This window comes from Dryobates pubescens, chromosome 18 (genome assembly GCF_014839835.1).
Source record: "Dryobates pubescens isolate bDryPub1 chromosome 18, bDryPub1.pri, whole genome shotgun sequence".
Taxonomy (NCBI): domain Eukaryota; kingdom Metazoa; phylum Chordata; class Aves; order Piciformes; family Picidae; genus Dryobates; species Dryobates pubescens.
The window spans coordinates 6,186,359-6,199,386 of record NC_071629.1 but is presented as its reverse complement, the minus strand read 5'-3'; positions in this window follow the sequence as shown (position 1 = coordinate 6,199,386).

Below are 13,028 nucleotides of genomic sequence, written 5' to 3'. Positions count from 1 at the left end.
TATTGATTCTGTGATTCTGCTGTGATTCTGCCAAGGAACAGGGGAGATGCTGACTTGCCTGGGAGGGAGCAGGCTGGATGGGGATGGGTGTGTGGGGAATCTTCTGCCTTGAGACTGGGTCAGACAAAAGCATCTCAGCCATGCTGCTAAACCTGCAGGGAAACACTGGTGTCCAGCAGCAGTATTTTGTTTTCTTCCTCTGGGAAAGGAACAGAGAAACAGCAAACCCTAAACCAGGCAGGACTTGAGGGTTCCCCACCTCTGCTCTGAAGGGGCAGGGCGGCTACAGGGATGGGGAGAATCTAGGCAGAGAAACCAGGCCATGGAAATAAATGCAAATGACTTTGATCACAGAGTTTCAAGCCCATTTGCTCTGCAAGAAGCATGGCTGTCAGAAGGGATAGGCAGTGAGAGGGGTGGGATGTCGCAGCTTGCAAGATGAAATGAAGAATGTGGCAGATGCTTTTTTTCGCCCTAGCTTCACAGAGCCCTTAGCAAGAAGCCCTCAGCATGGCTTTAATGGACCAAAGAGGGAGGATTTCAAGCTTCAGCCCCATGCCACTGCATTTCTGTTGGTGCAAGTGGCAGCACGAGGGCTCACACAACAGTGTCAGCGTTGGTGTCACGCCTGTACAGTGATGGAGCCAGCAAGTGCCAGACGCTGGACAGGACTGGTGATGAGGAGGCAGCAGGGCCACAGCAAATGGCATCTCCCTTTGGCACAGGGAGGTTCAGTGCATCAGACCTGCAGGGATGCCTTGGGAGCCACCTGCCAGAGCAGCAGAGCCCTTCCAGCAGCAGCAGGGGCAGGGGCACCGCTACCTGCAAGCAGGCTTCTGCACCCTGCCAAGCACTCCTGGCGAGTGCTCACGTGGGGGAAAGCTCCAGTTGTGTCAGTCAGCATTGCTAGGCGTTTCTAAACAGAAATCCCTTTGGGGCAGGGGCTCTGTTTTGATCCAGAGCTGCATGTGAAGGGACGCATGCCTCTGCTCTAGTTTCTGAGTGCCACTGTTGTCATCGGCTAATTATCATTAATAATTAATCACTGCCACTCACAGAAAGGCTTTTCCCTGTCGGTCAAGGCTTGCACAGAGCACTAACAGATTTTTTGCCCTGCAAACACAGCTCCAATTTGGCTCGAGGGCCTCTCTGGCTCCGTCTCCTAGGCTGAGGCTTGTTGGCTTTTTCTTCCTTCTAATAAGTTTGTGATGCAGTGAGGCACCTGGAACAAATCTGGTGAGACTCATGCAGTGGGAACACAACTGTTTGCAAAGAGGTAGCTGGGAAAAAAACACTATAACATAGCAAAAGCAATGACTGCAGTTAGGGGGGGGGTGGGGGGAGGGAAGATGACATTCAGAATGTTTCTGCTAAGGCCAGGGAAGGAGAGACCCCAAGAGACCTGCTGGCCTCAGGGTCATGCAGCCACTGGGCACAGCCATTGGGCACACGAGAGATCCATCTCTCCCGGCAGGAGCTGCAGACATTGGGCACAGCCACGATCCATCTCTCCTGGCAGGAGCCACTTGCAGCATTGGCCTCTCCACAGCACTTAGATTTGGTTGTGGGGTTTTAGGTGGTGTTTTTTTTTTCCACCTCACAACTCAACTGCCAGATCCTAAAACGGGTCAGGCATATGGAATCATGGCATGAGCAAATACGACTGGCTCAAGTTCAGGTTTATGAGGAACTCAGTTGCCTTTTTCTCTCTCTCTCTCTTTCTTTTTTTTTTTTCCCCCCTTTCCCCCTCTTCTCTCCAGCTCAACCCAAATCCCCAACATAAATTATGGAAACCAGGAGCTTCCTGGCGCAGCCTGCAGCTGCTCAGCACAAAAATTGACTTGCTTGCCGTCAGCGCTGCCGCCCGGCGCGAACCTGGCAGCTGAGCCGCCGGACCCGGCTGCATCCCTGCTTTGCGATTCCACGCGAGTTCGGCCAACTTGGAGCGCTTCACACTCAGCCAATTAACAAAAACAACCAGAAAAAAACCACACACACACACACACACAAATAAAAGGGTTTAAAAAAAACCCCACCACCCCTGTTGGTTTATTGAGGAAATTTCCGGCTGGCTTTAATTGGGGCAGCTGTTAAGGCAGCAGCTTTCACAAGAACTAAAAGTCGCTTTCAGATGAGTAGAGCTCTTAAAACGGCTGCTGCTTTGATAGCTGCTCATTGCCTTTCTTGTCTGATTACTGAGCTTTAGTATCTTCCCTGCAAGCTTAAGGGGGAAAAAAAAACCAACCCAGCACCACACCAAAATCCACTTTGCCTGCCTCATATTTCGCTCCTCTTGACCAAATATTATCTCCTCCCCTCCTCCTGCTTCGAGCAGGCTCTGTCAGCTGGAAAATGACCCCAAACTTGGGCTTTGCAAAAATTAACATGTAGAGCATTTCAGATTAAGAGGCTCTCTCTCTTCCCCTCCCCAGGATCCCCGGGGTTCACAAGCACTGTCAAAAAGTCCCAGCCGATGTTTGCCGCCTTGCTTCAACGTGGGAGATCCTGCCAAGAAAATTAACGGGGCCTATCTTCACGAAGGGAACAAACTCATCTAATCCTGATGGTGAGTACTGAGAGACATGCAGCTTGCTAGCTTTCTGTAATGGCTTTTTTAATTCAATTGTTTGAGGTTTCCCCCCCCACCCTCACCCCTTTCCAATCCCATCCACCTTTTGGGGTTGTTTTTTTGCTAGCAAAGCAGGGAAGTTGAATAAAGCACACAAAGGGTCCTAAATAGCTCAGACAGTCCTAGAGTCTATGAGCTGGAAATTTTATATCCCTAGGGAGCTTGGAACTGTAAGGGCTTGACAAAAGCCCTTGATATAACAATATTATGAGCCTTGGTCTGATCTGCTGGGAATTCTCACCAAACTTGCCTTGATCCCAGCATGGCAATGGGTGGACCTGGCGCTCTAGAAGTCCCTGGTATGTCTTGGCTTTCTAGTCCTTGCAGGAAGGATGAAAGCAGAGTTGCAAGGTCCCTGGCAATGGCCTCAAAGTAGAGAAGAGATTTAGGTTGGATGTTTGGAACAAATTCTTTACCATGAGGGTGGTGGAACACTGGAACAGGTTGCCCAGGGAGGTGGTTGAGGCCCCATCCCTGGAGATATTCAAGGTGAGGCTTAACAAGGCCCTGGATAACCTGATCTAGTGGAGGATGTCCTTGCTTACTGCAGAGGGGGTTGGACTAGATGACCTTTGGAGGTTCCTTCCAGCCCAGCCCATTCTGTGATTCTATGATACAGCCCATTAGTCTGGGATGGTGGCAGCCACTCTTGCCTGAGCACAGCACGGTGTCCCCATCTCAGCTGGGGGGGACACTGCTGCCAGGCTTCACACAGGAGCAAGACCAGGCTGTCTGCTCCCCCTGCCCTGCTCTGCTCTGAGGCATGTCACTGCATAGGGGTCTTGCTTTTGATCACCATTTCCCCTCCCAAAGCTGAGCTGCTTAGACAAAACTGACCAAGCGTTCCTTTGTGCCAGCTCTGGCTGTGAGAGTGCACAGAGCTGGGGCCGCAGCAAGAGCAGCTCTCGGGGGGAATACACATTGCAGATATGGAAATTGCTCTGGAGCAGAGTGAGGAATGGATTAAATTTTGTTCAGATTGAATCAAACCATCTCTTTTCTTTCTTTATTTTTTTCTACTATGGCTTTCCAGTGACACTGGGGGGGGGGGGAAGGAAACAATGAAACAAATTCATCTTGTCATCTCACTGTGGTGTTCAAACCAAAACAGTGTTCAGTTTTGTTTTGGCTTTTTAACCTACCCTTTATATTTAAAGGAAGTTGAATTTTAAGTGAACAATGGTGTGCTGAGGAGGGGGGGAAAAAAACCCCACCACCTTGAATCATCTAATTTAGAAAATGGATCGAGGAAACATTTTGGCATTCTTAGGCAAACCATTTTTCCTTCAAAACAGGTTGATTGCAGCTGTTTTTCTTCTTGGGTCGTGGTTCTGCTTCTCTTCTTGCTTCACCCAGTTGCCAAATTCTGCCTGAATTTGCCAGCTGCTTAGGTGCCTTGGGACTCGTGCACCAGATCTGCAATTCATTTAAAATTAGAACCCTTTTACTTCAGATCAAGCATACACCAGGAGCTGATGGGAGGCCCCTGACTTCTGAGTCCTGATGCTCAGTTTTCTGGAGCCTGTGCTGGGAATGGCTACCTGACAGCAGTGCATCCCATAATTCCCCTATAGGCAGTGCTCCCCAGAGTGCAGTTTCGCTCCTGTTCATAAATAGGCTGCTAGAAAAATACGTGAAGCCAGTGCTGTCCCCCTGGGCTCTGTGACAATGCCTCTGCTTCTGCATGGCCCCTTCTCATGGGAAAAGAGCCCAGCAGCCCCCCTGAGGTCCCCAGCCCTCCCTGGGCAGGAGGGAAGGACCTTCTGCAGGACTCTGGGACCTATGGAACACGCAGTGCCTTGCACCTAGCTGCCGACCACAGTCCTACCCCTGGGGTGGCAGAGGGCAGGAATTTAAATAAAGAGCAGTGAAGTTTCTATTTAGAGCCCGAGGATGCTCCTTGATCAGATTACAACAGTTTTAAGTAGGTCAGGCAGGAGACCCAAGATATCCAAGTCCCCTTCAAAGGCATCCGTCCGTCACTTATTATTCCAGGCATCTCCCTTTCGCTCTGCCTTCCTTTCACAGCCCTGGCCCTTTTTTGCTGCTCTGGCTCTCACCATGCTTGCCAACACTTGCTCCTTTCATTGCCTCTCCCAGCCCTCACCCCTGCCTGGCTCTGCTACAGAAGTGACCTCAGTTGTGTCATGAAGCTGTGGGGTACTCAAGGCCACTGTTTTGGGGTGCAGCTCAGAAGCTGGAGGCCAGGAGGGAGCTTGCCTGTACGGAGCACTCCTCTCCTCACCGTGTCCCTCCAGGTTTGAGCACAGAAGAGTTTAGGTGAAAGCAAGCAATAGCAGCAATGAAAACATTCAGAATGCAACAGAATTCCTCAAGCCTCCCTGTTAAACACTTTTATTCTGGGAAAATAGCTGCCTGTCCTGATCAGTTTGAGACAGCCTGGCTGCCCTCAGCAGCCATCCAGGCGTTCTTTCCAGCCAGTTCTACCTCTAATCAATCCCAATAATAAAGGCTCTGAATATGCACTGGACTCTTCCTGCACGTTTCCAAACTGCCTGGGCAAAGGAATGCTCAGTGAGGAGGAGAACAGCTTACAGAGTCCTTGCACAGCCCTGAGATGCAACCCTGTCGTCTTCATTACCCTGAAAGACTTGACTCCCCTCTCCCTCCGCAGGAGCAAGTCTGACAGGGGTGAGGGGATCAGTATGGAGCAGCCCCCGAGGCTGATCCTCCAGCAAAGCACTTCAGTGTGCATTAAGTCGTTTTTTTTTTCCCCCCAGCTGACTGGGGTTCTCAAGTGCTCATGATTACAGGCTTTGTAGAGGCTCGGCAGGGATCTCGCACTTGGGAGGAGCAGGACTTTGTCACCGGGGGGAAGGAGCCTGCAGGCAAGCTGGGCAGGTCACCAGTGCTTCACGCATCCCCTTGGTGCCATTCTCCAAGCGGGTCCAGTGGTGCTGGGAGCCCCTGAGCTGGGGCCAGGGGGTGCTGCAGACCCTTCTGGCAGCCCCTCCGGCACATTCCTGGGGCCCAAATCCCCGGCGAGTGGCACCCACTTTTGTTTTTATTGCGGTATTCCCTTCACTTGCTCTCAACCCATCGCAGTTTTCAGCTCTCAGTGGGATTTTTGTTGTGTTTTTAAACTCAAGGCCTCCTTCCAGCCAGGGAACGCTGAGTGCTTGTTTTTGAATATTCTGACAGGTGCTATTTTGTTATTTGCTTGTGATGATTCAGGACATTTGCATCTCTTTGTCCTTAATTAAAAAGCACTTCACCCTTGCTGCAGGGCTACGGCAGATTTCTCTTGATCTATTCATTTGGGGGGACTTCTAATCAACATACCCACTCCGTCGGTGCGGGTGCATTTCTGCCGGGGGGGGGGAATGAAGTTTGGTGCAGTGTGGAGAACTGTGTGGGTGTAATTATGGCTTGCTCTTCTTTGGGGTTTTTTGTGTGTGTTAGGTGAATTTGACTGCTGTTGAAAGGCATTTTCTAACAGCCTCTTAGAAGGCAGGAGTCCTCTGACCACCGAACACGCAAAGGTAAAGTTTGCTGCAAAGCCTGAGGCTAGCAGAGCTTGCCTGAGGAGTCGATGCTTTGCCTCCCTGCTGCAGGCTCTAGCCAAGGTACTGTGACAGGCTGCCCACAATCTGAGGGACCCCCATGAGATCCCACCCTGCTGGCACAGACACAATCTGGTTCAGCCTATCTACAGCTCTGCACCACAGCCCCTTCTGCAAACACCCTGGGTCATAGAATCATAGAATTGTTAGGGTTGGAGGGCACCTCAAGGATCATCTAGTTCCAACCCCCCTGCCATGGGCAGGGACACTTCACACTAGATCAGGTTACTCAGAGCCACATCCAGCCATGTCCCTCTGCATGTGGGACAAAGGTGTACATTCTCTGCTTGCTGTGTTGGAGAGCCTTTGGAGAACGCTATGGATGACCCTCGGTGCCTTCCATGCACTTTCTGCAAGGCAAAAGGGTCTCACCTTTCACAGCAGGACCTTATTTCATGGCAACATGCATTGCCTTAGGCAGTTAGGGAGCTGAGCAGGAGATTCAGCAGCAGCTTGCTGGTCAGTGATAAGTACAAAGACTGGAAGCAGCTTCCACTGCAGGAATACCCCAGGCTGCAGGGGAGGATACAAGGAGAGGACAGACTCCCTCCAGACACGGCCCTTGTGAGAGGGGGGTGTCTGCAGGTATGCTGCAAGGCAGTGGGATGCAGGAGGGTGATTCAGCTCCAGGCAGGGTGGTGGGACCAAGGGGCTGCTCTGCCCTGGCTCTTTGCTCTGAGGGCCTGGGATGATAAGCAGCAAAAGCTCTGCCTGGGCATAAGCAGAGGCCAGCTGCCCAAGATGACTCCTTCCATTCCCCCAGAACAGGATGTTTCTTAGCAGCTCTTTCCACCTGGCTGGGTCCCACCCACAGGTGGGGCAGTGGCAAGCACCACAGACCTGCAGGGGGGTCTCTCCCAGTGAAAGGCATCCAATCCCTCACATGCTGCTGTCCTGGCTGGTCCCCAGCTCTATGGATAAATGGGGATTGGGCTTTGTCTTGGTGACCTGAGCCCATCAGGGAGCAGTGACCCCACAGATGAGGTCTCAGGGGAAGTGCTGGGTGCTGAGATCCCATAACTGCTTTTGGATATTCCAGCCTGAACTCCTCTGTCTTCTGCCACAAAATACCAGACTCCATCAGGGCTCCAGCTGCTGTTCTCAGTGTTTATCTGTTCCTCATTTCCAGGCTGGGGCGCAGAGGCTCGTGGGAACCTTTGAAGATCATTTCTCCAGCTTTCTGAAGAGACTTCAGCCTCCTCTTGAATCCTTTTATTTTGCCTCCTTTCAGCGCATCGGCCCCGATTTCTCTGGGACTTAGCAGCGACAAACAAGATTAAGATTGGAGCTTAGAGAGCGTTAGGAGAAGATCTCTCATTCCTGACATGCTGGCAATTGCCAGATCCCAGTGCCAGCATCTCTCCTTGGAGAGGCACTGCACGTGCAGGGGTTTCTGCTCCAGTGGCTTTGGGAGCACAGAGGCTGGAGGGCAGCGAGCACGAATGCTGCAGCTCACAGTGTCACCTCCGTTGCACTTCAGCTGCCACTGATTGCTTTGGGCAACTGGAGGGGATGGGGTGGAAAGGAAGAAAACTGAAGGTGAGTGGCACAGGGGATGCTGGACACTGTGGCACTGGCTGTGTTGGCCAGGCAGGATCTGGGTTTCCACCCAATGAGGTATGAGGACTATTCAGATGGGAAGTAAAATCCAGCAGATGGAATGTACCTGTGTGGGGCTCACTGCCCAGCAGCTACAGCAGCACAGCCCAAGATTGTATACAGCAGAGAGAATAGAATAGAATAGAACAGAATTGAATTAACCAGGTTGGAAAAGACCTTCAAGATCATCAAGTCCAGCCTATCATCCAACATCATCTAATCAACTAAACCATGGCACCAAGCACCCCATCCAGTCTGTTGCAGTTTGAGCTGGGTGCCCCCCTGGTGTGTTCACTTCCTGTGTCCAGAAGTCCAGCCCAGAGGGATGGACACAGGAAATTGTGTATTTCCTACCATAATTCTTTGCACCACTATAAGATCCAGTGCGGAGTCTAGCACGTTCTCTTTCCTTCCCTCTCCGAGACTTGGTAACTGGGGGAGAGATCTCCCGGCCATGGGCCTGACTGGGCCCAAGGCCACAGGGGGATGGGCAGTCTCAGGCCTGGCCAGCTGAGACTAGCCCAGCAGAGGGAGGGGGAAGAAGGAGCCCTGGGGGTTTTGCATGCACCCTCAGGTGGGGATGGGATCTTTCTTTGTCACTGCGCTTTGAGTTTTCTGTAACATTTACTGCTTTCTATTTAAACTTTCATCACTTTTGCAATCCGTTTGTCTGAGTCGTTATTTCTGCCTGTGGTGGGGAGGGGATCTGCACCAACCCATTACACAGTCTCTTCTTAAACAGCTCCAGTGATGGTGACTCCACCACCTCCCTGGGCAGCACATTCCAATGGCCAATCACTCTTTCTATGAAGAACTTCTTCCTGACATCCAGCCTAAACCTCCCCTGGCACAGCTTGAGACTGTGTCCTCTTGTTCTGGTGCTGCTTGCCTGGGAGAAGAAACCAACCCCCACCTGACTGCAACCTCCCTTCAGGTAGTTGTAGACAGCAATAAGGTCTCCCCTGAGCCTCCTCTTCTCCAGGCTAAGCAACCCCAGCTGCCTCAGCCTCTCCTCACAGGGCTGTGCTCCAGACCCCTCCCCAGCTTTGTTGCCCTTCTCTGGTCAGATTTGTTCATATCAGCATTTTGCAGGATATCCTGAAGCTGAGGAAGAGAGCACTGCTGGCATTTCTCCATAGGCTCTTGCTGAGGAGCATCATGGGTGATCACAAGAGTATGGAGGTGGCAAGAGTGCAAATGGCATCAGAGAGCAACTGGCTGCTGGATGGAGTCTCAGCTGGGAAAGCAGCCCTGCTTTGCCATGGACTTGGGGAACCCTGGTGGCATGACCATGTGAGGGTCTCAGGGCTGCCATGGGAGCCAACTGTTCCGCTGTATCTTACCTGGGTTAAGGGCACATGGAAGGAGAGGCTGTCCTGTTGCTTCCTCACATCTGGGAGTAGGTAATAACAGCATGGAGGAGGCTCTCTTCCCCTGAATGAATGTTGCTTTGGGCCAGAGGTGGAAGAGGAGCTGCCAAGCTGCTCCAGGTAAGTGCTGCCCCTGTCCTGAGCACATCTGTGCTGAGAAGCCCACGTGCTGGATGGGGAAAGTGCATTGAGATGTGACAAGCCCATTCTCAGCTGGTCCCTTCCCCAGTGAGCTCTTGCTAATGCAGCCCTGCTGGAGTGGCACCATGGAGCACACTGCCACAGTCCCAGACACCACCTCTCTAAAACACACCAAAAAACAGCCCCTCCAAAAGTGTCCCTTTGATTCAGGCACTTCAGCAAGAAGGTAATTTCCTTCTTACTGGGGATGACACCAGAGCTTCACAGAGGAGGGAAACAGAGGTGCTGAGAATCAGCAGTAGCTCCCAAGAAGGAAAGAGGCACGAGAGTACAGGCTCACTGCAGGCAGCTGTCCCTGGGGCTTCAGAGCGAGTTCTACAACTGACAGCAAAGCAACACGGCTCGTGTGACCCCAGATCACCTTGTGTGTGCCACAGAAGGGACTGTGTTCTGCCTTGGCCCTGGGAGGAAAACTTCCTTCCCTGGTTTCTCCACTTGCCAACCAGGCTGACAAAATGTCAAGCTGCCAGGCGAACCACAGAGCCGGGGCAAGAGGAGAAGCAGAGTGCAGGACCCTGGCCAGCTGCTAGAAGCAGTTGTAATTGCAACAGCTAAACTCGGCCACAGATGAGCAGTTAACATTATTTGCTGGTGTATAAACCTTTCCAACCCTGTGTAGAAAGAAGTCATTGAAATCCCCACATCTCTGGCCAGAAATACCTAAGGGTATTAACAATGGAAGGCAACCGTGCCTCCGTCTCACTCTCTTACATTCTGCCAGGGAGGCTGTGGATGACGATGTGCCCTCAGCTCTGCCTTCAGAGCTGCAGTATAGAAAAGGTCAGACAGAGTCACTGCTGGCCAGGTCCAGGCCCAGGTTTTTCCCAGCTACTGAGCAACCCTGAGAGGAATCACTACTCGAAATAGAGCTCGCATCCCAATGACAGCTTTTATTGTTTCCAAGACCTTCCTGCCTCTTTTTTCCCTATCCTGAGCTATTGTGGCATGTGTTGACAAGGAGCTAGTGTGTCTCCATCCAGAGTCAGCCACATTTCTGCAGTGAAGAGAAGCAGCTGCTCCTGTTCCTGCAGCTGCATGTACCCAAAGTTTGCGTCAGCAGTTGCCCTGTATTTAAAATATAGAATGTAGTGCCTGGGAGTTATTCTGGGGGGGAGAGGGGGGGTGACACACCAAACTACTAGCTCATGGTCCTGTATTGGGTGTACACATCAGATGTGGGGATAGCATAGCTGCAAATTCCATCTGACAAAAGTATTGAACCACCTGGTGCTCAACTGGCTGAAATGTTTCCTTCTTTTGTCAAATGCTGCTGATTCTCTTCCCTTCCCATGTACGCTCCCTCTTTTCAGGTGCTGACCCCAGGGAGGAATGGAACATGTTCAGCCCCGAGCTGGGGAGAGCATCAGAAGAGCAGAACCATAAAAGCAGAGGAAATGGCACCTTTCCCATCCCCAAGATGACAGCAAGAATGAATAGAGTAGGGTAGGGTAGGGTAGGGTAGAGTAGAGTAGAGTAGAATAAAATAGAATAGAATAGAATTAACCAGGTTGGAAGAGACCTTCAAGATCATCAAGTCCAACCTAACATCCAGCACCATCTAATCAACTAAACCCAATCACCAAGCACCCCATCCAGTCTCCTCCTAAACACCCCCAGGGATGGTGGCTCCACCACCCCCCTGGGCAGCACATTCCAATGGCCAATCTCTCTTTCTGGAAAGAACTCCTTCCTAACATCCAGTCTAAACCTCCCTGGCACAGCTTGAGACTGTGTCCTCTTGTTCTGGTGCTGGTTGCCTGAAAGAACAGACCAACCCCCTCCTGGCTGCAACCTTCCTTCAGGTAGCTGCAGAGAGCAGTAAGGTCTCCCCTGAGCCTCCTCTTCTCCAGGCTAAGCAACCCCAGCTCCCTCAGCCTCTCCTCACAGGGCTGTGCTCCAAACCCCTCCCCAGTTTTGTTGCCCTTCTCTGGACACCTTCCAGCAACTCAACATCTTTCCTAAACTGAGGAGTCCAGAACTGGACACAGGACTCAAGGTGTGGCCTAATCAGTGCTGAGCACAGGGCAGAATGACCTCCCTGCTCCTGCTGGCCACACTGTTCCTGATCCAGGCCAGGATGCCCTTGGCCTTCTTGGCCACCTGGACACACTGCAGGCTCATGTTCAGCCTATTGTCAACCAGTACCCCCAGGTCCCTTTCTGCCTGGCTGCTCTCCAGCTACTCTGACCCCAACCAGTAGCACTGCATGGGGTTGTCATGGCCAATGTGTTGGGTGTGTTCAGTCTCATGCCCTTGGACTCTGCCCAGCCTGGCAAGGACTAGACACCCAGGATCAGACCACCGATCCCTTTGGGGAATCTCTTCCCTCTAAGCAACTGATTTTGGAGAGGGACTGTCCACAGTGGAAGGGATGTGAAGACTCCTTCAGGCCTGGCCTGATGCAGCAGTAGAGGATGAAAGTTAAGTTCACACTCCCATCAGCACTCTTGTCAGCCTGTGGGACAGCTAGCACCAGCTCTCGCTACGGCCCGGGCTGTCCTCCCACACCCTTCACTCTCCTTGGGGAATGTTCACGTCACATTTGTTCAGGCTCCAAACACATTTTTTTCCCCTGTGTCAGCACTGCAAGTTCACTCCAGCACCTCAACACCAAACTGTGTCCTCTCTGCTCCATACATCATCACTGTCCGTAATGGTGGGAAGCCAGGACCCAGCTGGAGTGGTTATTGATGTTGTGTGAGCCCAGATGCAGCATCTGCTGTTGTGCCTGGTCTGCCTGGTGAGCCTGGAAAAGACAAAAGCCCAGCTATGTTGAACAAATGACCTGGCAGGGGAAACAAATGTTTCTACCATGCAGGATATCCCTCAACCCAGAGAAAAAGGCTGAGGCTTATACAGGGTTTTTCACCCTCCAAGTTTTCCAAAGGGATCTTGCCAGCAGCTTCTCTTCAGATGTCCTCCACTGCTCTCATCCCAGGCATGTCAGCACATTCAGCCTCATGCATACTGCTGTGGGAGACTCACAGTCTGCCCAAGCCTGCAGCTGTGGGTGCAAGGAGGAGATCCATGTGAAACCTCAGCACGGGAACCTGTATTGCTCCCAGAGAATGCAGGGGTTGGGTAACAGGATGAGCCTCGGTTGATTACTAGGAGGAGAGCGAGCACCAAGGACAGTGGCTCTAACTGTGATCTGTCCTCAGAGAGATGACGTGGAGCAGTGACAGGAGGAGGGGAAGACAATTCACCTCTGTGCAGCCCTTCAGAGCTGTTTGCTGCATGGCCCTGGCAGTGGCTGCCTGCAAACACCCTGGCAGGTCCTTGTCTTGGCATCTCCAGCTCTGCCAGCAGTGCTCTCGAGTCTGACCTGTTCCTGCACAGCCCTGTGGGATCTGTCTCTGCCCAGAGTCTTGCAGTCCTGCCGTGGGTCACCTTGCTCCTCCACCCTTGAAAGAGATCTGTCTGTGAAGGATTTTGCCAGTGCCCAAAGCCCCATTTTTCTCACAAACAAGCTCCTAATCACCTTTGATTAAACTTTTCTCCACTTGTACCTATATTCCCTCAATTTAGCACTCCTGAATTTAGCACTCCTGACATAGCCCAGAAGAGAAGTCTCCTTGTGGAGAGAAACTCCTTGACTTTGTCACTGCCTGAGGCAAGGAGTGACCAGCCCCTTGCACAAGAGGA